This window comes from Ursus maritimus, unplaced genomic scaffold, assembly GCF_017311325.1.
Source record: "Ursus maritimus isolate PB19 unplaced genomic scaffold, ASM1731132v1 scaffold_2, whole genome shotgun sequence".
Taxonomy (NCBI): Eukaryota; Metazoa; Chordata; class Mammalia; order Carnivora; family Ursidae; genus Ursus; species Ursus maritimus.
The window spans coordinates 91,340,014-91,364,345 of NW_024424452.1; the positions used below are offsets into that span (position 1 = coordinate 91,340,014).

The 24,332-nt window shown below is 43.3% G+C and overlaps 1 long non-coding RNA gene across 1 annotated transcript; it reads left to right on the top strand.

Annotated features, from left to right (window-relative positions):
* The first annotated feature begins 638 nt into the window (after nucleotides 1–638).
* Nucleotides 639–19,030, top strand: LOC121104023. The gene is made up of 2 exons (XR_005836397.1): nucleotides 639–681; nucleotides 18,070–19,030. It is a non-coding gene; the product is annotated as an uncharacterized LOC121104023 (long non-coding RNA).
* Nucleotides 19,031–24,332: the final 5,302 nt, after the last annotated feature.

The following is a 24,332-nucleotide window of genomic DNA, read 5'->3' on the forward strand; positions in this document are numbered from 1 at the left end:
AAAGAGGGAACAGCTACTGAATGCTCTTCAGGTAGTAATCCCACACTTCTGCCCTGACCACAAACGATCTATTTAATTGATTTTAGTGACTCCACAGTAGCTGTTATATTACCTCAGGGCAAAATTACTCATTTCTTGCTTCTAAGATGTAGTAATTTATATGCTGAACATGTAATAATCTATTATATCAAATATCCACTCCTATTTTTTTTTCAAAGCGCTTGCTGCAGAGCATAACGGCCCTGGACACACAAAGTAAGTGCAGGTGACTTATGAGTTTGCACAGAAGAGCCTTCTGTTCTCGACACAGCTGTTTCAGAAAAACACGGCAAAGAGTGTAGAAGGAAGCGGGGGAGGTAAATATTAGAAGAGGCCTTTAAAAGCAGCTCTGATCCCTGGATCCTTAGGATGTGTTTGTTAGGGAAGGATGCCCTAATAATGGTTAATATTGATACGGCATTTTACAATGCAGCAGGCAGGCAATAGGAAGGCTGTTTTTCTGAAGATAAGCAAGTGGGGGCATGACAGACCAAGCTCACGCCCTCAGACCAGGCAGTAAGGCACTTAACAGCAAAGAGCAAAGACCGGGCGCCAGAGGGTGGGACTGCATGCATGGCAGTCTACAAACGGCACAGCCAATGTCCAAGCCCAGCATCCCTGACCACTCCATGGAACCCAACAGTGAGTAGAAGCATGTGGGGGAGGGGAAAAGGAAGGGGTGGGTGGGTACAGGCAGAATGCACCCCATGTTCTCCTGCCCACTTCCCTGGATCTCCCAGGCCTGACAGAGCAGTGGTCACTGTCTGCTTCTTCCTAACCATGGGGATTGTTTGTGAGACCATGATAATTTGCAGAGCCCACTTCTTTTTTGTCTGCCCTCCTTGACTCACAGCTCCCTAAATCAGCACTGGCATAACAAGCACTCCTGGCCATCTCCTCACTAAGATCAACTTGAAGGCCTGGCTTTGGGGTCAGGCCCACCTAGGTTTGAATCCAGACATCGCTTTTTACAAACCTGATATCGGGCAAGAGCTTGCAGAGCTTCCATCTCCTCCTCCTCAAAATGGGCATCATCTTGTCTGCCTCTTCGAGTTCCAGTCAGGACTAAATTATATGATCTAGACTAAGAATCTAACCAAGTCTGTGGGCCAGAAAACCATGCTCTGGCAATCTCAGTGCCTTTCCCTGTTGCTCCTACTTTTCGTCCCTCCTAAACTGCTCCATCGTTGGCTGTGGTGTAACTAGAAACAGCTGCGGAATACCTGGTGAGGTTTTGCTTCATTCCATATGAATGAAATGAATCTTCTGTCCTCTGTGCTCCTCTTCTCACCATTAAACCCCCTTCCTTTCATCTCTGGGGAAATCTGGAAACCAGAAGAAGCTCTGGTCTCTCATGGCAAAGAGCTGGGACTGATCTGGTTAACAAATCCTCCGGAATGGCCTGCAGAGTGACTAACGTTTTGGTTCTCCCAGGACTCACCCAGTTTTGAAACTGTGAGTCCTACATCCTAAGAAATACCCCATCCCAGCTAAACCAGGGCATCTAGTCACTCTCATCGTCTGCAAGGCAGTTTCAGAGACAGACAGAAAGCTCATCATTTCTCAGATTTTCAAATAAGAGCAAATGACTCAAATAAGCCTCAGTCAAAATCTATATGAGGCACAGAAGTCCCAAGCTCCTGTGGCTGAGTCTTCTTGTCAGTCAGCAGAGAGAGTCTTGAGAGTGACTCCATAAAGGACAACCCACAGGCTGGACATGACCGTTAATGGGAGAATTCCAAAAGCCACCGGCTTCTCATGGTACAAAGAACACCCTTCAGACCTTGCTGCTGACTGAGAAGATAGTAAATGCATACCCAGGAGGGAGATTGTTACAATACAAATTGAGTAACACCGCTGGCCTGGGAAAAGCAATGTTTCCAGGACAGGAGGTAGGTCTCTCTACCCTTGCAACACAAAAGAACAAAAGCCTACATATCAGAATTGTTTAGACATTGGGAGAATCCCAACTTTTCCACATTGACCAGCTTGTAAGACCTGCAGAAACTGCCTAATTCCCCTATGCCTAAATTTCCTGGACTAATAATACATATAGGGTTGTTGTGAAGAATTAATAAAATAATACATGTGAAATGCCTAACACAGCCTTCATTTCCGGTATTATGGAAGATCAAATTACTTGAAGACCCTCCCAATATGAAACACCTAGAAAATGCTGAATAGATTATAATGAACATCCTTTTAAAAGCAATAACTGGGTTTATAAGAAAATGAGGGAAATTTCCAGAGACCCAAAATAAAAGGAGAACTAAACTCCAGAGTGGAAAGCCTGAGCAGATGCCCCAGCTGCCTGTGGAGGGTGACCAGATTTGGTAATGCAAGGGCCTGGGTATGAATGTCCACGTGTGCCCAGAATATCAGGCCTTGAGTCCACATTATGAAGGAAGTGGAATTCAAACACCTCTCTTTCCTTTTCCCCCACAGAAAACCAGAAACCATGAAGTGCTACATTAGTTGTAGGAGGGAGTAAACAAAACCTATACTCAGATTCAGGAAGATGATCAAGAAGCTTAGTTGTCTTAAAATAGGCTCTGGATAAAGAAAATAAATAGTCTCTTCTGATAATTCATGAGCACAGGCTTGCCTTCATGTGGGTTTTGAGTTCAGCTTTGCTCTAGATGCATGATATGAATGACTAATATAAAAAGTGACTAGGGCCTATGACTCTAGTATGCCTTGCACAAACAAAAAAAAATGTCTCTAGAGGGACAAAAAGTTCCTCAAGCTGGAAGAGTCCCTCAGAGAGATGTCCATTACCCTAATCCCAATCCAAATTTATGAAGGAGGCAGTCCACAATGAGTGGGAGTCAGCAGATATAGCAAAGAGTAGATTTTGACCCCTGATAACACCTACTTAAACTATCAGAATTAAGCTAAAAACTAAATATGTTTTAAAAGGCTAACTATATAAAAGAATCTTTAAAAAACACAATGAAATGATGATTATATTGGGACAAAATTAAATAGAATTTCTAGAAATGAAAAACATAGTCATAGTTTAACCAGCAGAATAGATACAGCCAAAGAGAGAATCAGTAAACTGAAAAGTGGACATGAGGATGACATACCTGAAGGTGCAAGAAGAGGGCACCTAAATGCAGCAGAGAGAGAGACAAAGATACGTGGAAGAGAGACTAAGATCTGAGGATGATAAGACAAGAAATTTAAGCACAAATCTAATCAGAATTCCAGAAAAAGAGAAAAAAAGATAACATTCAATGAAATAAAGGCTGAGAAGTTTCAAGAAATGAAAAAAGATGTAAGCTCATTAGCCTTGAGTCCAATAAAAATTAATTCATATCTAAACACATTGTAGTGAAAGCGCAGAACATAAAAACACAAAGATGTTGAACAAAACCATAAACAAAACACATTACTTTAAAAATAATTATTCAATGGGGGCGCCTGGGTGGCTCAGCCATTATGTGTCTGCCCTCGGCTCAGGTCATGATCCCAGGGTCCTGGGATCAAGCCCCGCATCGGGCTCCCTGCTCAGCGGGAAGCCCACTTCTCCCTCTCACATTCCCCTTGCTTGTGTTCTCTCTCTCACTGTCTCTCTCTAGCAAATAAATAAGTAAAATCTTTAAAAAATAATAATTAGATGGACAGCAGCCTTTTTTTCCAATGTTTTATTATAAAACATAGAACAAGTTGACAGCACTTTATAGCAAGCACCTATATTCTCCCTACTTAGATTCTACAATTAATATCATACTCAATTTTACTGTATTTGCTTTATCACATATCTATCCTCTATCCATGCCTGCCTTCATCCATCAATCCCTCATTAGTTTTTTGTTGTTATTTTATTTGGGTATGTTTTTTGTATGTGTGCATTTCAAAGAAAACAACAGGTATTACTAGACTTCCCACTAAATGCTTCAGCAAGGATATTACTAAATAGAGCACAATATTTGTTTGCAGGTGCCTCTCTTTTGATGTCAAATATACATAATGAAATGTACATGTCATAAATGTAAGTTGCTGTGTGACCCAAACCTCTATCAAATATAAAACCATCAACCCCCCAAATTTCCCTCTTTTTCCCTTCCAGTTGATCCCCTTCCCATTCTCTCAGAGTTAACCACTATACTAATATTTTCTGCCATGGATTAATTTTACCTGTTCTGGAATTGCACATAAATGAAATCTACATTTTAGTATAAGGCTTCATTCACTTAGCATATTGGTTTTCATATTCGTCCATGGTGCTACACATGTCAGTAATTTATTCCTTTTTATGACTGAGTAGTTTTCCATTGTATGAATATGCCAGCTTGTTCATCTATTCCCCTACTGATGGGCACCTGATCTCTTTCCATTTGAGATTAAGAGAAAAGCAGCTATGACCATTCTTGAAAAAGTCTTTTTGTGAACATTGTATCTCTTGGGTAAATACCTAAGAGTGGAATAGCTGGGATCATAGAGTAGGTGTACATTTATAAGACACCACTAGACCTTTCTCCAAATTGGTTACATAATTTCACATCCTCAACAATGCATGAGAGTTTCAGTTACACATCTTTGTTGACATTTACTGTTGTCAATCTTTTTAATTTTCGCCATTCCTGTGGGTGTGTAGTGTATCTCCTTGTCATTTTAGTTTGCGTTTTTTTGATGACTAATAATATTGAACAGTTTTTCATAGGCTTATTGGCCAATTCGTATCTTCTTTCATGAAGTGTCTATTCAAATCTTTTGCCAACACAATGTTTTGCACAGCAAAAAAATAAAACAGAAATCAATAGAATAGTATTTTATAAGTCAGGGTCCAGTCAGGAGACTGAAACCACAGCAGCACTTTAAACAGGGAAAATTTAATGTAATGAATTATTAACTGGTAAAAGGTGCTTAATAACTAAAACGGGCAAAACAAACTCTAAGGTGTGAGAGATAGAAACTATACACACACAAAAACCTTCTACCCTTATAAAATAGAGGAAAGTGAACAAGAAAAGAACTTAAAATGTCAGAGGAAAAGACCCTGCAACTGATATTCAGATCTCTGAGAAGAGGGCATGGTTGCCATAAGAACATGATACCCACTGATGTGGTGACAAAGAAACTGGTCATTGAGAAGACATGAGGTCTAAGAGCCACCTTCTAGTTCCAGAAGAAACTGGCTGGAGGGTGCCACAGATAAACAAAGATCCTTACACTTTGATTTGCTTGCTGTTAAGCCAAAAAACAGAACGACAGTAGAAAAAAAAAGTTTCCTTTTTCCTTCTTCCTCTTCCAGCCTTGAAGTGTCCCTCTGGTGCCCTCTCTTGGCAGAGGGTAACACGAAGCCTTTTGGCTAGAGAGAAATGTAATCTACAGCGTTCAGGTCTGATATCATAAGGTATGGCAAGGAAGGGTAGATTTGAAGCTGAGAGGCAACAAATTAATAACGAGTACAAATACCTTTCGAGTGCTGAGGAAAAAAATACCCGTAAACCTAGACTTCTATACCCAGTTAACCTATCATTCAAGAGTGAAGGCACAGCAATGACTAAAAATGTGGGCTTTTAAATTACACTTTATATAATACATACAAGAGTAAATATGTAACATATAGGTAAACTAAGACTTTTCAGGCAATCAAAAACTGAGAGTATATAACTCACAAACTCTTAATGCAAGAACTACTAAAGTGCTTCCCCTAAAGGAGAAAATTGAATCCAGAAAGAAAATTAAAATGCAAGCGAAAAAAAATGGTGAGCAAAACAACTGATAAAGTTATGGGTAAATATAAATAAGAAAGGACAATATAAATCAATAATGATTTTAAAATGGCTAATTTGTGATATAAAAACAAAAGGTAATTAAAGTATCCAACAACAATATGGTAGACAGGAAGAAATGACCAGTTAAAATGTTTTAAGTTCCTTGTATTTCTGGAAAGAAGGCACAGTTCAAGGCCTTACCACTTAACTGCACAGATTGGTGCTCCCTAGAAATGTACAATTCTGGATGACACATTCTAAGTCAAGTATATGTGCTATTATGTCAGGGTTGCCTTTAAGGACAAAAATAGAATGAACAATATTAAAATCAGTAGAATAGAGAATAAAGAGAGCTTTATTGACTCAAAATAAAATAGGAATAAAAGGGGGAAAAAAGCTTAAATCAAAACAAATGAAAACACAAAATCTTTGGGAGAAAGAAATTTAAATGTATCTGTGATTCCAATAAATATGAATGAAATAAGCTTCCCCAGTAAAAGACAGAGATTTTTTTATTGTCTTTTTAAAAAGGCAGGTATTTATACTGTATAAAAGACAGAGCTAAAATTTAAAAGTGTATAAATATTATAAATGAAAGATGAAAAAATATTAGATACATGCTATCTAAGAAATCTGGTGTCATATGAATTCCACATGAAATAGATTTCAAGAATTATTAGAGATAGAAGTACTTTTTAATTATAAAAAGAATAATTCATCAGAAAAATGAGATAATTACAAACTTCCATGGATATAAGCTTTGAAATATACAAACAAAAATTAATAGACTCTCAAGAAGAAATTGACAAATCCTTCTCACAATGAGAGATCATAATATACTTCTTTCAAATTAGTAAATCAAGCAGATAGAAAAGTCAATAATGACACAGAAGATTCACAATTAACAAACTTTACCTAAAGTAATATAAAGAACTTTTCAGGCAGTTTTATGGAATATATTCTTTTCAAGCACATAGGAAGCACTAACAAAACTTGTCATATACTCAAGTTTCAATAAATAGCAAAGAACTGGTTTCATACAGACCAAATGCCTTGACCATTATACAAGTAAGTTAGAAGTTAATTACAAAAAAAAAACTTTGAAGGTGTTAAAAGCATAGTTCTAAAGTAAAGTGGATAATACAACCCCTTTTATAGATGAAATCAGTGGCCCCAGAACAAAGAAAGGACCCGACTTCCAAAGATATTGAATATGCAATCTTGACTCCCGTGGGCCTGCCCCTCCAACAATCAACTTTCAGGAATTTAAAAGTACTCCTACCTGAAAAGTTTGGCTTGTCATATTCTTCCTAAGACAGACACATTTCCCTCTCACTCTTCCAAAGCTCGAAATAACTGTCTCGAAGCTGAATCGGGCTGTCTGCTCTCCAAAATGCTTGAGAAAAAAGGGAGTGATCACTGGGATTGGAGCGTGTAACACTGATGGGTGAAGGGGACCCTAAGAACACAAATGCTTCAGTGTTTATCCAGAGTGGTCCCCAAGGGAAGACAGTACTGGTCTACATGCCTGGCTACTATTGAAGTTGTAGCCGCTAGGGCAGGGGTTTCAGTCTGGCAGGACAAGTGTCTAGAAAGAACAGGTAAATGGGCACTTCATGCAGCGACACAGACATAGGGTGACAATGGCAAAGGAGCCCAGCTCCCTGGATCTCTAATCTGCATACCCCCAAGATCCCCATGCTCTGAGCACCTGACATCATGAGACCATCCCTAGAGTAAGTTGTTCTACCTTAAATGAAATACAATGGCAACCTAGTTTATCAGTCTGCCTCTGGTGAGTTTGATAAATATACCAGTAGTCTTCTAAAGGGTACATTCTCAGCAGAGGCAATATTGTCCCCAAGAGGGCAAAATTTGATTGGAGGGGAGTAAAAATACTTAAATATTACAATGACTTATGGCCTTCCAAAGGACCACAGAACATAAATAGATATACAGTTTATCTGTGGTATAAGATTTCATGGGGGAGAGGGAACAATGGGGGGGGGGAGTCTTAAAAGGCTCCATAAGGGGGCAACAATTTTAAAAATAAAAAAGAAAGTGAGAAATACCCAGGAGGACAGAGGATAAAACCCCTAAGTAGACAGACACAAAGGAGTCTGTCAGATCCCACCCTTAGGTAATCCACATAGTCAATGGCCAGACTAATGAACTAACCTCTCCTTCATTAACAGCTTTTAAACTTCAGGAAAAGACATCAATCATACTGATAAAGGGCCACAGAGCTCAATTCTCAATTTTCCAATCAACCTCTTAAAAAATATTTGGTGGTTTCTCTATCTGTGCTGTACAATATGTTGGCCACTAGCCACATGTGGCCCCTGAGTACCTGAAATGTGACTGGTCCAAACTGAAATGTGCTGTGAGTATAAAATGTTGAGAGACACTCCTTCATGATCTCTCTTGCTGCCACATGTTTTGCTTGGTATGCATCTTAGCCCTTTTGGGCTGATGTGACAAAAATATCATAGACTGGGTGGCTTAAACAACAGAAATTTATTTCTCACACTTCTGGAGGCTGGAAGTCCAAGATCAAGGTGTCAGCAGAATTGGTGTCTGTGAGGGCCTGCCTCCTGGTTTGTAGACCACCATCTTCTTGCTGTGTCCTCACGTGGTGGAAGGGCTGAGGGAGCTCTCTGGGATCTCTCCCATAAGAATATTAATCCCACTCATGAGGCACTACCCTCATGACCTAATCACCTCCCCAAAGCCCCACCTCCAAATACTATCACACTGAGGACTTGATTTCAACATATGAATTTGGAGGGACACAAACATTCAGTCTACAGCGGTATACCAAGAATGGAAGACTCTGATTGCTTTTTACCTACAGCAAGTGTCAAAATTGTGTTCCAAGTAAGCATCCTTAAAGGAAGAGATAATATCTGCCTTTGGGACAAAGAGCAGGCTTGCCTTCTGCTTTCTATAAAAAGGTGAGTTCCCCAGGCTCAGGGTTCGTCAGCTATAACATAAACCCATTACATGTGCAACAACCACCTGGCCCTCTTTGTCACCCCCAAGGGACTTTGGAGGAGTATCAGTTTTATATTGCAGAGTAACAAATTATCACAAAGTTGGCAGCTTAAAATACTACCCATGTATTCGTTCATAGTTTTTTAGGTCATGAGCCATACAGAGTTCTCTGTTCAGGGTCTGAAAGGCTGAAATTAAAGTATCACCAGGCTGGGGCACCTGGGTGGCTCAGTCAGTTAAGCATCTGCTTTCTGCTCAGGTCATGATCTCAGGGTCCTGGGATTGAGCCCTGCATTGGGCTCCCTGCTCAGCGGGGAGTCTGCTTCTCCCTTTGCACCCCCTCCCCCGTTCATGCTTGCACATGCGCACATGCTCCCTCTCTCAAATAAATAATTTTTTTTAAAAAGTAAAAGAACAAAGTATCACCAGGCTGAGTTCTCATCTGGTGACTCTGGGGTAAAATCCACTTCCATGCTCATTCAGGTTGTTGACAGAATCTAATTCCTTATGATTGTATAACTGAGAGCCCCCATTTTGCTTGCTGGCTATCAGCAGGGACCACTGTCAGCTAATAGAGGCCTCCTGCATTCCTCCACGCATGGTGCCCTTCGAGTCAAAGCCAACAATGGAGAATTTCTTACTGTCAAATCCCTCCCATGTTTCTAATCTCTCTGCCTTCTCTGTCTCTGACCTCTAGACCCAGATTTTAAAAGGTCACTTGACTTGATCAGACCCACTTACTTAATTGCCCTATTTAAAGGTCAACTGATTGGAGATTTTAATTATGTCTGCAAAATCCCTTCACAGAGATTGAATAACTAAGAGAATATAAGGGAGTATATACGGAACTGAGGATCTCTGGGGTCACCTTAGACTTCTGCCTATTTCAGGGACCAGGGGAACTGAGGCAAATGTGCTGGTGCTCACGCTGTTTGCTGTGCGTGAATAATAAAATCCTTTATCTCTGACCCAAGGATCTCATCTCTTCTGCCAGCATCCGTGAAATTGTGTAAGTAGCTTGTAAGAAAGGTAAAGTCAAGTCCCAGATCTGCCATAAAATATACACTGACTGTCAAAAACCTAGTATATAAAACATCTCATTAATCATTTTAAAGTTGATTACATGTTGAAATGATAATATTTTGGATATATGTGATTAAGCAAGGTATATTATTAAACTTAACTTTACCTCTTTATTTTAAACATTTCATGTGGGTCTTAGAAATTAAAGTTACATACGGAAGAGGCTTGCATTTGCATTTCAATCAGACAGTGCTGGCGCCTATGTCTGGCTACTACCAAAGTCCTAGGCCCTTTGGCAAGGGTAGCAGTCTGGCAACACAAGAGCCAACTGTGTCCTACAGATGTTTCCTTTGGCCAGCACAATGTTCAAATATTTTTCTTGTTTAGATGCCTTTAAAGACAGGCATGTATCTTCAGGTATGCCCCAGGCCTCACCACTCCCTATTGTGTTTCACCTGACTTATTTACACATTTATTTTACCTAACTGGCTTTTGTAAGCATTCAAATTTTGTGACTCTTGTGGTCACATTCATACTTCTGCTAGCCATATTAAAAGATACTAACACAGGAGAAATACCAAAGAATAGCATTCAACCAAGTATTAGCCTGCATGGCCCAAAATAGCACTAAGAGTTTCGAAAGGAAGCAGTCTTCATGGGCAGCCTGGTGACATTGAGTCAGTAGACCTCGTTCTAGACCAAGCTCTGTCCCTGATTTCACTGGGAGACCTTGAACACATCACTTCCCCTCCATGGGCTTCTCTTCCCTCCATGGCAAAGTGAAGGCCTCAAAGGTCCTTCTGAAGACCTAAATATGATGGTTTTGCTGGCTAAAGCAATCAGAGAGAGCTACATGGAAAAGCAGGACTTGAAGGTACTTGCTTCTCTGTCCTTTGTACATTCTTTCCTTATTGTAATTGGCCCCAAAAGAAGGGGGAATGAGTCAAAAAGACTCCAAGTCCCAAAGAGCTCTTATAGTTTGTCAAAGAAGGAAGGCAAAACATCACGCTACAGTGTTGCTTTGTGTTCTCCATGGATATAGATCGTTCCAGTTTCGGCCCTGTCCCCCAACTGGTAGATAATCAAGAGCTGGCAGCGTCTTGATACCTACATCTGCTCCCCCCTCCCTTCCACTTCCGACAATGGCATTTCATGAAATCCAGAAGCAGATGCTCCGTGTTGGGGCTAAGCAGATACGAGCAGGGGTTTGCGGCTGGCAATTTCCCACTCTCTCTACCCATGACATCTTTTTCATAACCTGAATTTCTTTAATTAAAAAACATCTGCCAACTCCTGTTATCTGCAAAGATGTGCCATAGCAACTCTCTTTGCAAGCCCCTTTTGTAGCTGATGCAAACAGGTGGAAGAAAAGCCTCTGTGGAGCCTCCCAAGTATCAAGAGAGAAAGGGACAGGAAGGAAGCTCCACAAATTGTGTGTGTTTGTGTGTGTGTGTGCGTGTGAGAGAGAGAGAGTGAGAGAGCATGAACATGCTCACAGGCAAATCTCTCTTGCATTTCATCCTTCTTCAAACTTTTCCTTCTCTCTCAGAGAGGGTCAGAGGACCTCAGGAACATGGGTGGCACACCTGTCCTATACACACCACAACATGAAAACCAGCACCTTGTGATAAACCAAACACACAGAAGAATTCACGGAGCTTAGGCTTACTTGTTAGGATGCGTGTTATGTTTCGTCCAGAATGAGTCTGATTCACTGGGGGAAAGGGAGGCCAGATCTCTGCTGCCTTCATCCTCTGCCCCAAAGGAAAATCCAAAGGAAAATCCTTAACAATAATCTTGAAGAGGTGAGGGAACATTTGCATGCCCAGGGCAGGAATACAAATGGAGGCCACAGAGGACATGTCTAATAGGTATCAAGCCAACAAACTGCTAAAGAAAGTATTTTCTGGGATGCCTGGGTGGCGCAGTCGTTGGGCGGCTGCCTTCGGCTCAGGGCGTGATCCCGGCATTCGGGATCGAGTCCCATATCGGGCTCCTCCGCTGGGAGCCTGCTTCTTCCTCTCCCACTCCCCCTGCTTGTGTTCCCTCTCTCGCTGGCTGGCTCTCTGTCACATAAATAAATAAAACCTTTTAAAAAAAAAAAGTATTTTCTATCTTCATGCCTTACAAACACCCCTTCAGATCACCCTGGAAGGCCAGTTTCACATTTAGAATTGTCAAACTCAGACTTGCGCATGGTCTGGGAGATGGAGAGAAAGCCAGTCCCAGGATTCTGCCTTGCTGTGTTTTCTTTTCCCATTTGTGGCTCTGTCTATGCGTGGCTCAGGCTGACACCATCTCCTGCCAAGGACCTTGTTGCCAGGGAGGGGGGCGGGCATGAGGGGGACAGACCCCCAGTTTGTTTTGACTCTTCAATGACACTTTCAAGTTGCAACGTGTTCAAATATTTCTTTTCTTCTTTGTGGTAGCCCTTTAGAGGATCTTAGAAAGATTTTCTGGGTAAACTGTCCCTAAAATTAAACACCTGATTTTATGATGAGATTTCGTCTATGAACAGATATGCTTATGAGTAGCTATTATGGATAAAATAACACTTTTCATTCCCAAGGCTGGACACAGGGTTCAGCCGCCTTGTTCAGGTGGGCTATTCCTACATTCTTTTTTAACCCTATCCCCATATCATACTTCGCAAGATTAAAAAGATGAGTGAGAGGATATTTAAAATGGCGGCAGTAGGAATTCTGAAAGAGAGAAAATTTATTATGTTTGGATGAGATGCCTAATGGATCATTTGGGGATGAAAAGACATATCCTAGAGTATGTTCTAGAAGGAGAAATCAAAAACAAAGAAAGGATTGAATGAATATTTCTGTGTCAGGAAATGAGAGGAAATTTTTGTGTACCTATAATTAGAAATGGTGGGGGAGGCAACAGGTTCAGAGACTGCAGACCATTCGGGAGATATAAAGAAGCCAAGCGGAGAAGAAAGAGGTGTGGGAAAGCAACATGCAACACGCAGGGAAAAGAAAAGGTGGCCACTGAGATGCTGGGTATGCTGAAAAATTTTGAAGAATGGCTACAACTACTATTGCATTTTAAGTTTTACACAGAGTCATGCTGTAACCTCCCTCCGATGCCCGAAACCTTCAGCAGACCCATAGAGCTAGAAGGCAGGATGGAGGGACAGACACCGGAGATGGAAAGAATTATAAGAAAAAGAAAGCTATATTTCATGTTTGCATTTACTCTACTCAGAGAGGGATCAAAAATTCTCTGGACACTGAAATCTTAGCTAGAGGTAACTAAGAAAAAGGTAAGCCGCCCCACTTCTAAGAATCTACAGGGGCATTGATGAGAGTATGGGGTTTCATACAGAGATTGAGACTCTGAGTCAGTCCTGTAAAAATTCAAGACTCAGCTAAAGAGAAGTTGCAGACTAGGAAAAAATATTTGCAAAAGCCATATCTGAGAGAGGACTGTTATCGAAAATATACAAGAAATATTTACAAGTCAACAGTAAGAAAGCAAATAACAGGACTAAAAAATGGGGACAAGACCTGAACAGACACCTCACCGAAGAAGATACACAGATGGAAAATAAGCATAAGATGTTCAAAATCCTACATCATTAGGGAATTTCAAATGAAAACGAGAGACCACCCCATACCTATTAGAATGGCCCCAATCCAAAACACTGACACCACCAAATTCTGACAAGGATGTGAAGCAACAGGAACTCTCAGTCTTGCCAGTGGGAATGCAAAATGGTGCAGCCATTTGAGGAAACAGTTTGGCAGTTTCTAACAGAACTAAATATACTCTTAACCGTATGATCCAGAAATCATGCTCCTTCGTATTTACCCAAATGAGCTGACAATTTTTGTTCACACAAAAACGTACATGCAAATGGTTGTAGAAGCTTTATTCATAATTGCCAAAACTTGGAACCAATCAAGATGTCCTTCAGTAGGTGAATGGACAAATAAATGTGGTATATCAGACAATGGAATATTATTCAGTGCTAAAAAGAAATGAGCTATCGAGCCGTGAAAAGACATGGAGAATGCTGATCTGAAAGGTTACATACCGTATGATTTCAATGATACAACATTCTGGAAAAGCCAAAACTATGGAGGCAGTAAAGAGACCAGTGGTTGCCAAGGGTTAAAAGAGAAGAAGAAATGAATAGGCAGAGAACAGAGGGTTTTCAGGGCACGGAAACTATTCTGTATGTTACCATAATGATGGATTCGTGTCATTATGCCTTTGTCCAAACCCATAACATGTACAACACCAAGAGCGATCCCTAATGCAAACTATGGGTGATAATGATGTATCAACGTAGTTTCATCAGTTATAACAAATGTACAACTCGGATGTGGGATGCTGATAGTTGGGGTGGCTGTGGGGTGTGGGGAGAGCAGGGAGTCTCCGGGAAATTTCTATACTTTCTGCTCAATTCGGCTGTGAACCTAGAACTGCTCATAAAAAGTCTATTTCAAAATGATAGATAATGTATATATATTTATATAAAAGAAGGGTGACTTCCACAGTGTGTAGGACACAGGAAATCCCAGATGGCTGACCCCAGGGTTCAGTTACCACCGCTTAGGGCAAGTAAAAGAAAACCGTCAGTGCGCAAAGTTCCTAAGGAATTAGACTTTGCTCACGTTCAGACCCCAGGGCTCAGTTACCACCGCTTAGGGCAAGTAAAAGAAAACAACCGTCAGTGCGCAAAGTTCCTAAGGAATTAGACTTTGCTCACGTTCAGCGACGTGGACTGTTCATTTTCTTCCCAGTGTGCTTTCCCACCCTCTGGTGGTTGGGCTGACTACCCACGGGACCAGGTCCAGACAAGGAAATGTGAATGGACCCAACCTGTGTCACCTCCTGGGCAAAGCACGTCATGGTCAGTGCCTAAATCTCTGGGCTTCTCTTTCTCTGTTGTGGCCACAGTAGAAGAGCACACTGGGATGGAGATGCTCAAAGGTCAAAGCCGGCTGAGATGCCAGGCTGAAGATCTGCAGAGCAATCATCGTGACAAACCAGCAACACCCACAAGCCTTTGCGTGAAGAAGGAGTAAACACGTCTGCCAGGTTGAGCCCCCGAGGTTTGGATGGTTTGCTGCCAGAACCCAAGCTGGTCCATCCAGACTGTGACCCCAAGTTCCAGCTTCCGGTTCAAGGTCACGGAGGCCCGACGGGTTGCAGGACTGCAGAGCAGGAAGACTGGAACAATGGAACACTGAACATGCAGTGAACAAAAGCGCAGTAATTTGGGAACTCAGTTTTGAGGGTTTTCTCCAATCTAGGCAGTCCTTACCCCAGGACTACAGTGTCCATTTTGCTTCTTCCAGTGTCCTGGAGAGTGTTTGTTTTGGTTTTTTATGGGTTTTTTTAGGGGTGAGTGAAATGGCTGCCATCCATCATTTTGGAAAGTCACGAGATTTACAGATAGATGCCTAAACAAAGGACGAGCGTATTAACAAATCTAGCTGTCCGAAAGTCAGGGCTAATGTTAACCAAGATGAGCATTACTGCGATTCCATCAAGATGTCCTGTTATTTATTTAACTTTTCCATTTTCATTTTTTATTTGGGTAAGATAATTGCTTGTGATAAGCCTCGGGTGTGGAGGTCTGGAGCATACAGAGTGGTGAGGCGAGCGTCGGTCTCTAGCTCGGGAGGCACTGGGGAAAGGGAACGGTGTATTAACATATTAAAGTAAACTCAATTAATGTCCTTTAGTGGTCTTCTTCGAAAACGAGGACCTCTCCAAAGTGAATGGTCTACTATCAACAGGAAAAATTCTTATTAGGGGGATAATGTGTTCGCCTGCTTGAGGAAAGAAAGATCTCGTGTGAGTGGATTTTATAAGAGACAAAAAATATAGACAGCGTTTCTGTCCCTGGGTCTGGTCCCTCAGTGCTCCTCGCACATTACACTTCATAGCACCTACACCAGTGCCTCCCACTGCTCTGGCCAAGGCCCTAAAAGGGATCAACACCAGAGCTTTGGTGCCTTAAGTCCCAAAATGGAACTTCGATACACGAGACCTGTTTGTTTAAATAATGCCTCAACACTCAATCCTAATCCTTTCCATGGAAAAACAACCATGGCCTCTGGCTCCTGCGGACCACTGTGCTTCCGCTCCCCCTCGTCCCCCACTGTCTCTCTCCCAGCACCCTCTCTGTTCAGGCCGGAACACACACCCGCAGCTGAAGCAGAAGCAAATGTGGGTGTGGTTCTTGCTTCTGTGAGGCTGGTAATGGCTTAAGGCATATCCCAGGGCTCTGTTGGAGAGCAATGAAAAGAGCCCCTGGTGTCTGGTGGTGCTCACACCAAGCCCCAACCATGCTGTTGCTACCCTTTTTTTCAGACAAGAAACCCGAGGCTTGGAGAGTAGGTAACTGACCCAGGGTCCCACTTCTGCTGCTGACCAAGGGCATGGAGGCGCGGTGTCGCTAGAGGCACTGTTCCTTCCCTGACGTCCCCTGCCTACCAAAAAGGCTTAAAAAGAAAAGTTGTATCCTTGAATTCCTTTTCAAAAGAGAATATTGTATAGATGGTCACCCCCAGTAATCTGTGAGCTAACGTTATTGCGTGTGCTGCTATCCTAGCTCAAGTGTCTCCTGGAGGCTGTCCTGTGTCCATCCCTGACCTTGCTCTGCCATCCTGGGTCCAGGCACCATCCCTGTCCTCCTCTCTACCTCCTACAGTTGAAGGCTTCCCTTCCCTTCACTCCTCTCTTGTCAGTCCACACCCCCCACACCTGACCTTATGTGATGTGATGTTTTTATTCCACTTTGATCCATTTCCTACTTTCTTCTTCCCCTTCTTCTTTTTCCCTCCACCTCCTCCTCTCATCTTTTCTTCCTTCTTTCTCCAAGTGTGTGCGCACTGGACGATATGCTGCGGATGATGGACCGGCATCTGCCAGACAAGAATGCATTCCGATGGATGGCTCAGCCATTCATGAATCATTCCAGCATGACCTGAAAGTTTATCAGCTAAGTGGGATCCTCTGTAAAATGTGTCCTTGGAGCTTCCTGTCTTGGGTATTCCTGGGCAGAGTCCACACCCTATATCCACAAGGTCTAAGGGGTGAAGGAAACAGGAGCAGGAAAGACCAAGTCCTACAGTAACTTGCGTGTAATCATCACAAAAAATTCTAGCTGAATTAAGTAGAATCGAAGAATTGTTCCAAATCCAATGGTTCCCTATTCAAAAAAGATTCCCATTCTGAAGAGAAAAGGGTGGTCTTCTCTGCTACTCTTTGGGGATTGGACAGACCCTCATTTATCTCAGACGCTTTAAGTTGACATCGATGGCTAAAGGCAGGAAATTGGACTTTAGCCTTCCAAGGGCCCTCGGAACCCAAATTATCAGCCATCACCTCAAACTGAATATTCTCTCCCTATCTAAATCCCATCGCAAGCTGACAATCTGGAAGCCATTGGTGAGTTCTCCGTCCCACATAACCTCAGAACAGTCAGCAGATCCCGCCTTGCCTATTCCCTTACTGTGTTCTGAATTCTTCCTCCGCCTCCTCCTCCGCCTCCTTGATGGCTGTCCTCCGTTTAGCACCTGGGTCACTCTTTACCTGGGTCCTGCTGGCCTCCTCTATGCCCCTAGCATCGATTCTCTCCAGTCCCCCCCCTCACTGCTGCCTCAGGGATGCCATCCTGCCTTCCTGCTCACCATGCATCCCCCACCCGGCACCGGCCTCGTAGCCAAGCCCAAACCCTTCAAGGAGACTTCTAGATCTTTTGTGAATCTCTTCAGCCTCATCTCCATCACTTTCCAGTTCCCCTGGCTAGACCCATGCGAATCACTTGCAGTTCCTGAATGGGTCATTCTCTCTTTCTCCCTGGTTTTGCATGTACTGTTCCTTCCCTCTGGAATGTCATTTAAACCCTCACCAAGTGGTTAATGCCCAGTCCGGCTGTCCCTGCTCTCCTGTCCTCCCTAAGAGACGGCATGAGCACAGCCCCGTCACACTGTGGCATAGAGGCTGGTGTCCTTGTCGCTGTCGCTTCTCTGACACATGGGAGCCCAGGCTATTGCTTACTGTTGAATTCCTGTGGAATTTAACTGCCTGCTTATGCTGGCACATATAATCATACACTGCCTAGTAAATAATAACCAAAATAATAGCTATTATGTTGTGTAATACATTATTAGAGAATCTCTATATGTTAACATACACTGTTAAATTATACAATTTCTTAACTATGTCATGAATGCTTGTCCCCGTTGCTCCAAATACATTAGAGGACTCTTAAGACTGAGAACCATGTGTTTGACTTCTCTTACCTTCTCTGTAGCTCGCGATGCCTCACACAGGGAAGATGAAAAGGACTCAAAGCCAGAAACTTGGTAAGAATGGGCAGTTTACCACAGAGAGAGAAACGACACAGTCAAAGCTGGAAATGAGGAATTTTTACTTGTGGGGACCCCACTTCTGCTGTACCTACTCACCACAATGGGCCATCCCATCCATTTGAAAATGGGGACGCTTGCTCTGTACTTCTTGTTTCCCTAAGTGGGAGGGGACTCTGCTGCCTATAGGACCAGCGTGCCCGACAGGATCAAAGAAGATAGACTGGGCAGGAATGGCAAACAGTTGCCCCACTTGCCCACTCAGGTTGGCGGCAGCTCTGCGCAGCACCACACTGAGAAAATGTGGGGCTCAGCAGAAAACGTGGCGATCCCATCAACAATGGATCCAAAGAAGATGGCGGCCATGTGCTAGAGGTTTGCCATCCAGATCTAGAGAGCTCTGTAAGTGGAGAAATCATTCCTCCTAATCCTTCAACACTCTGCTTGCAAATCTATCAAATTACTTCACCCCATCCATGGGGGAGAGGGAAGCAAGGTGGGAAGAGAAGACAACAAAGTCCCAAAGTCGAGAGCTGAGCAAGAACAGCACCTACTCTAGATTCAGAAATGCCTGCATGAAGCTTCATCCCCAGAACCTGGGGTCCCCTGCTCTACCTGGCAAACTTCTGCTCTGTCTTCAGGTATGTTCAAATATGCACCTGCTGGTGAAATCTTCCCCAGGTCCTCCAGTTTATGCCATCTGCTCACAAGGCACCGGCCTAGGTCACTGCCATACTGCTTATACAATTGACACACACCATTTTTAATGTCTACACAGCTGTCTCTCCCACTGGACACAGCACTCCCTGAACATGTGCCCAGAGTCCCATTCAAATGTGTTTTCTCAATGCTTTGCCCACGGCTCTGAATGGATTTGGTTGTCATTAAATTGTATGCTTCCTCCAAGGACAGTCTCAAGGCATTACTGATACAAAATATCAGTTAGCATCAGGCTCATTTCCTTACTGGGTAAACTGAGACTCAGATCTCGTCATCGTGTTCCCCATGATTATTTGGTCCAATGGGGCTTATGGAGCCAATAGGTCAATCCAGTGGCTCCAGTGCTTCACGACAGTAACATTGCTCCCCTCTCCTGCTGTCCTGCACTACAGGTGGTTGGGCATGCTACGCAAGAACAATGCTCAATTCGTGCTTTACCACGTCTGTCACCGCTTGCTCCAAACAGCACAACTGCAACTTGTCCCAGTGCTCATCTGTTCCCATCTCACTCTGGGGATGCCACAGGCAGAACTGAGAGCCCAATCTGGAACAGGGCCCCACAGAAAGAAGACCCTCAAAATCCCACTGACTCTCCATCTGGAATGGCTTGTGAACAAGAAACTGCTGTGCTTTGGGTCAAGCAAACGGATGGTGGCAACGACACCAATGACAGAAAGGGATGGAAAGCCCTCTTATTGACGAGGAGCCTCCAGCATTTCAGAATATGGTAGTTTCCCTAAAGGGAAACCAGGCCAATTTATTCACCCATTTACAATGCTGCCATGTGTTTGTGAGATGGAAGTTTCCTTTGGGCTCAATGTGACAAAATGCTGATCGCCGATGTTTGGTGGCCTGTCACCAGGAAGCCGGACGGATGTCAGGACCTGAGATGCGGGTTCCGAGGCCGGCAGTTCCCACAGGAAGAGAACAAAGAGAAACAGGCTTGTGTTCACGCAGATTCCATGCTGGAAGTGGAGGCTTGATGGGTAGTCAGGTGCTCAGTGGACATCTTCAATTATTTAACACTGCGGTGGACAGAACAGGTTAGAAGGGAAAGAGCCAGGGGCTGTGTCCTTTGCTGTGTCACCTCAACTTTCAGAGTTCCCTTATCTGCAGCGTGGGGATAATGATACTTGCTCCGCCTCCATCAGAGAGCTGTGCCATGGATGAAGTAGTGGATAAGAACACATCCTATAAACCGCAACCCCATCACTCTCCATAAGAGCACCCCGTTCACTTCCTTCATGGCCTTTATCATAACCTCTAAGTATGTGTTTATACTGCTGCTGTGTTTGATGTCTCTCTCCTCCAGCAGAACGCAAGCTCTCTACAGGCAGGAGTCCAGAGCAGTGTGTAATACACACCATAAACTCCTACTCGGTAGTAATTCTCCTCTTCCTGCTATCCCACCTCAAGACATACTCATTCCTACCCCTACAGCTCTGCTCAAGCTGCTCCTTCACTCCAAAGCACCACCCCCTCATCTCTATGACAACCTTAAAGTCTTCCTTGAAAGACCAGCTTCAGCTTAAGCCCCACTGCTTCTATGAAATTATTTTCTCAACCTTTTTAAAAATCTTCCTTTTGCCAGGCAGTTCTTTACTATGAAACAGACTGTCCACAGCCACAGTCGCACCCCCTCACATCCTCGGTCAGCATGGGTGGGGTGGTTTGGTAAGTTTCCACTAAACCCATGTAGCTAGTCCTTGGTCCAGTACTCTGTGAGCATTCCCTAATAAGAGACTTATTCCTCATGCAAAGAACAGGAGAATATGTCCTAGAATAAAAGAATCATAATTCTAAAATCCTAAAACACCCAGGGTTGAAGGAGATGCTGGGCCCAATACTGACTCTGCAAACTTGCCTTTTGCTGACATTTCCTTCCTTCTTGGTTATCTCACCACACACACGGACGTTCATTAGCCACCAAACGTGGGAAGCAAGGAATTCACCAAAGGACTAAGTCATTCACTGTAAGAACTTGGGAAGGAGCTGAGGGTCCCTTTTAACAGTCAGATGTCCTGCAGGAAAAGGCTCCTGGTAATTAAAATCCCCTTTAATGTGACTATCCTCCCCAGCTCCTTGGATTCCCTTGTCCCCAAATCAGAGACCCAGCCATCTCAACAACCAATTCTCTGTAGACAATAACTGGGTATCCTACAAGTCAAGTCAATTCTGACACTAACTACCCAGAGTTAGCATAGACCCACAGATTAATGACCCAGTCCCATAAAACTGCCCTTCCCTACTTTAGACAGGAATCACAGGTGTGGATCCCCATATAGAAGATGTCACACACACACACACACACACACACACACACACACACACACACAGAGGAATATTACTCAGCCATCGAAACGAAGGAAATCTTGTCATTCGCAATGACATGGATGGAGCTAGAGTGTATCATGCTGAGCGAAATAAGTCAGCCAGAGAAAGACAAATACCATATGATTTCTCTCATATGTGGAATGTAGGAAACAAAACAGATGAACATAGGGGAAGAAGAAAGAAAAAGAAGGAAGCAAACCATAAGAGACTCTTAATAATAGAGAACAAACTGAGGGTTGATGGAGGGAGGTGGGCAGGACATTGGCTACATGGGTGATGGGTACTAAGTAGGGCACTTGTGATGAATCCCTGAATTCTACTCCTGAAATCAATATCACGCTATATGTTAACTAACTAGATTTTAAATAAAATGTTGGAAGAAAAAAAATAACAAAGAAATTTTATAATATGCAAATATTTTTTAAAATGCTATTAACTTCCTAAGGTGTTTTAGAAAACACAAATTTGGTTTTTTGCATTAAAAAAATGAAAAGAAAAAAACAAGTGTGAATCCCCTGATTACCCCCACTGCTCTGCATTTTGGCTATACACCAAGAGTTCCCACCTCTCCTCCTCAGGTTTAAAATTTTCTAGAAGAGCTCACAGGACTCAGGGAGTCACTTAGATTCCCCAGGTGATTCTAAAGGATACAACTCAAGGATGGCCCATTAGAAGAGAGGCACAGGGCACAGTATGCACGGGGCTTCCATATGCTCTCTGGGCACACCACCCTCCCAGCACCTCGGTGGGTTCACCAGCCCAGAAGATCATCAAATCATCTTATTCAAGAGCTTTATAGAGCTTAATCTCCAGCCTCCCTCCTTCCTGGAGGTCAGTGGGTGGGGCTGAAAGTTCCAACCCTCCAGTCACTAGGTCTTTTCAGTAACCAGCCCAGCCTTAAGTCACCTCTTTAGCATAAACTCAGGTCTGATCAAAGAAGCTCATTGCAAATAACAAAAAACACTCCTCCTATCACTCGGACAATTTCAAGGCTTTAGGAGCTCTGTGCCAGGAACCAGGAATAAAGACCAAATATGTTTGCATTATGCTACAATAGCCAAGTGTGATAAAGGCAGCTCTGTTGACTCAGATAAGTTGAGGAGCCCTCTGAAGAGTTATCGTGCTTTCTCTTTTCCAGTAATGACAGCTGCATCACTCTCCTTTCCATCTTGCCCTGGGTACTAGGAAACACCATATAAAACCTGTCACTTCAATTGTGTTCAATCACAACAACTGTGTTCACCTATACGATGGCCAGCGTTTGCTCCCTCTTCCTTATCTCAATCAAGATTTTCTCTTTTTATTCTATTTCTGTAATCTTATTGCACCTGGTCACTTGAGATTCTTCCTGAAAAGAGATGTGGTATAAATAACTAACTGATTACTTTGCCACAAGACCACTGTCTAAAGAGGAATTAATAAAATGAGCCTCCAGATGGAGCCTGCTGACCTAAGCTGGTGAGCTTTCTCAAAACCAAGTACACAAATACCCACGAAGTCAAGCCACTACCCAGGGTTCAGGGTCAATAGGACACTGCGCAGAACTCCATGTTGACATGGTATCAGTGTGAACTTACTCGGAGCATTAACCATGACTTGGAGGGTAGCGATGGTGCTGAGTATAGAAGAGAAGGTGATCAGTAAGGCCAAGAAGGTCGACCAGCCTGAATCAGGGTAAGCTACTGCAGGCCAAGACTTCATGAGGTGGGCTTTCAGATGGGCTGCTTCTGTTTTGAGGTGTGAGCTTCTTAAGGACACTAACTGGATACGACTTATTTATTTCCGACTGCTCAACTCCTAGCACAGTGCCTGGCACTCCCTAAACACTCAGTAAAGTGTTGCTCCTTCTTAACACTATTCTTTGTTTCCCTTCCAATTCTGAGGCATAGAGCTATGAACACTGGGAAGCGTATCAGTTTATTCCCATGGGAGGAAAGAACTCTGGGCTGGGAATCAGGAGACAGGGGCTCTGGGCCCCACCACGGAGGAGCTGTGTGATGGCCCCGAGCAAGAGAGCAGGGGTTGGAGGACGCAGCTGAAGTCAGACCATGTGGATTTGCAGACTGGCTCCTCTTTCTGCTCAGTATTCAGGCAGTTATTTAACCTCTCTGTGTCTCCTCTTCCCTCCTCTGTAAAAGGAGGAGGAATACCTAGGAGATGTTGTGAGGATTAAATTAGTTTCTCTATAAGAAGTATTTAGAATATTCCCTAGCACGTACTAAACATTCATGTTAGATCTTATTATCTTTAATAAGTCACAGTGTTTCTAGGCCTTAATTTTTCTCTCTCTCAAGAGTCGGGTTTGAACTGGATGAGAAATGTCAAATGTGCCGCCCTTTCTCATTCTCTACCTGTGACAGACATCACTAATTGATCACAGCACTCTCCTACTGGGTCCAGTCAGAGCCTTAAAATCTTTCCCTGGGCAATCCTCCAGGCAGCCACCTCTAGTCTTTCAGAGTTAACACAAGAAATGAAACCTATTTGCTATCCTAGGAAGAGGTTATCTTACAGATTCTCTGATTCTTAATGAACAGATGTGAGAAGCAGGTGAGGAGGTCATGGGGGGAAAAAAAGGTGCCTGTCTGTACGAGAACTTCAGTGCCATCCCAGGTACCATCCTTGATCGACCGACCCCGCCACACACACAGCTTTGAGACCTTGCTATTCCTCAGCTTCCCCTGGGACGATGACAACTGTTTTCTCCCTTTGCAGTGTCACTGCAGTGATAAAATGGTGTGTGGCTAATTGGTGGGTAGGCCACAAACAGAGCAGCCCTGCATGTAATTTCAGACTGGCAGAGGCTGTAAATTATTTAACATGATAACCAAAAGAGGACAGCGATGCGTGGAAGTGGAGAACGTTTCAGGGAGACAGGAGGCTAGCTTTGAAGCCAGGCTGCTCAGATACCTGCATAAAGGTGAAGCACCGACTTTGGGCCAAGATACAAGGGGGAAGCTAAACTCAGACCTGTGAGAATGTACCTCAGTCTACCTGTGAGAATAATAAACTGTCACACAAAGTTAATTCTTAGTAGGCCAAGAAAATCCATCATAGTACAAAATAACATGTCCCATGTGAATTAAAATAACCCAGCTGAATGGCCTTCCCGTCCAGCCAGAGTGCCCTGCTGACTTCCCCTTCTCCATTAATG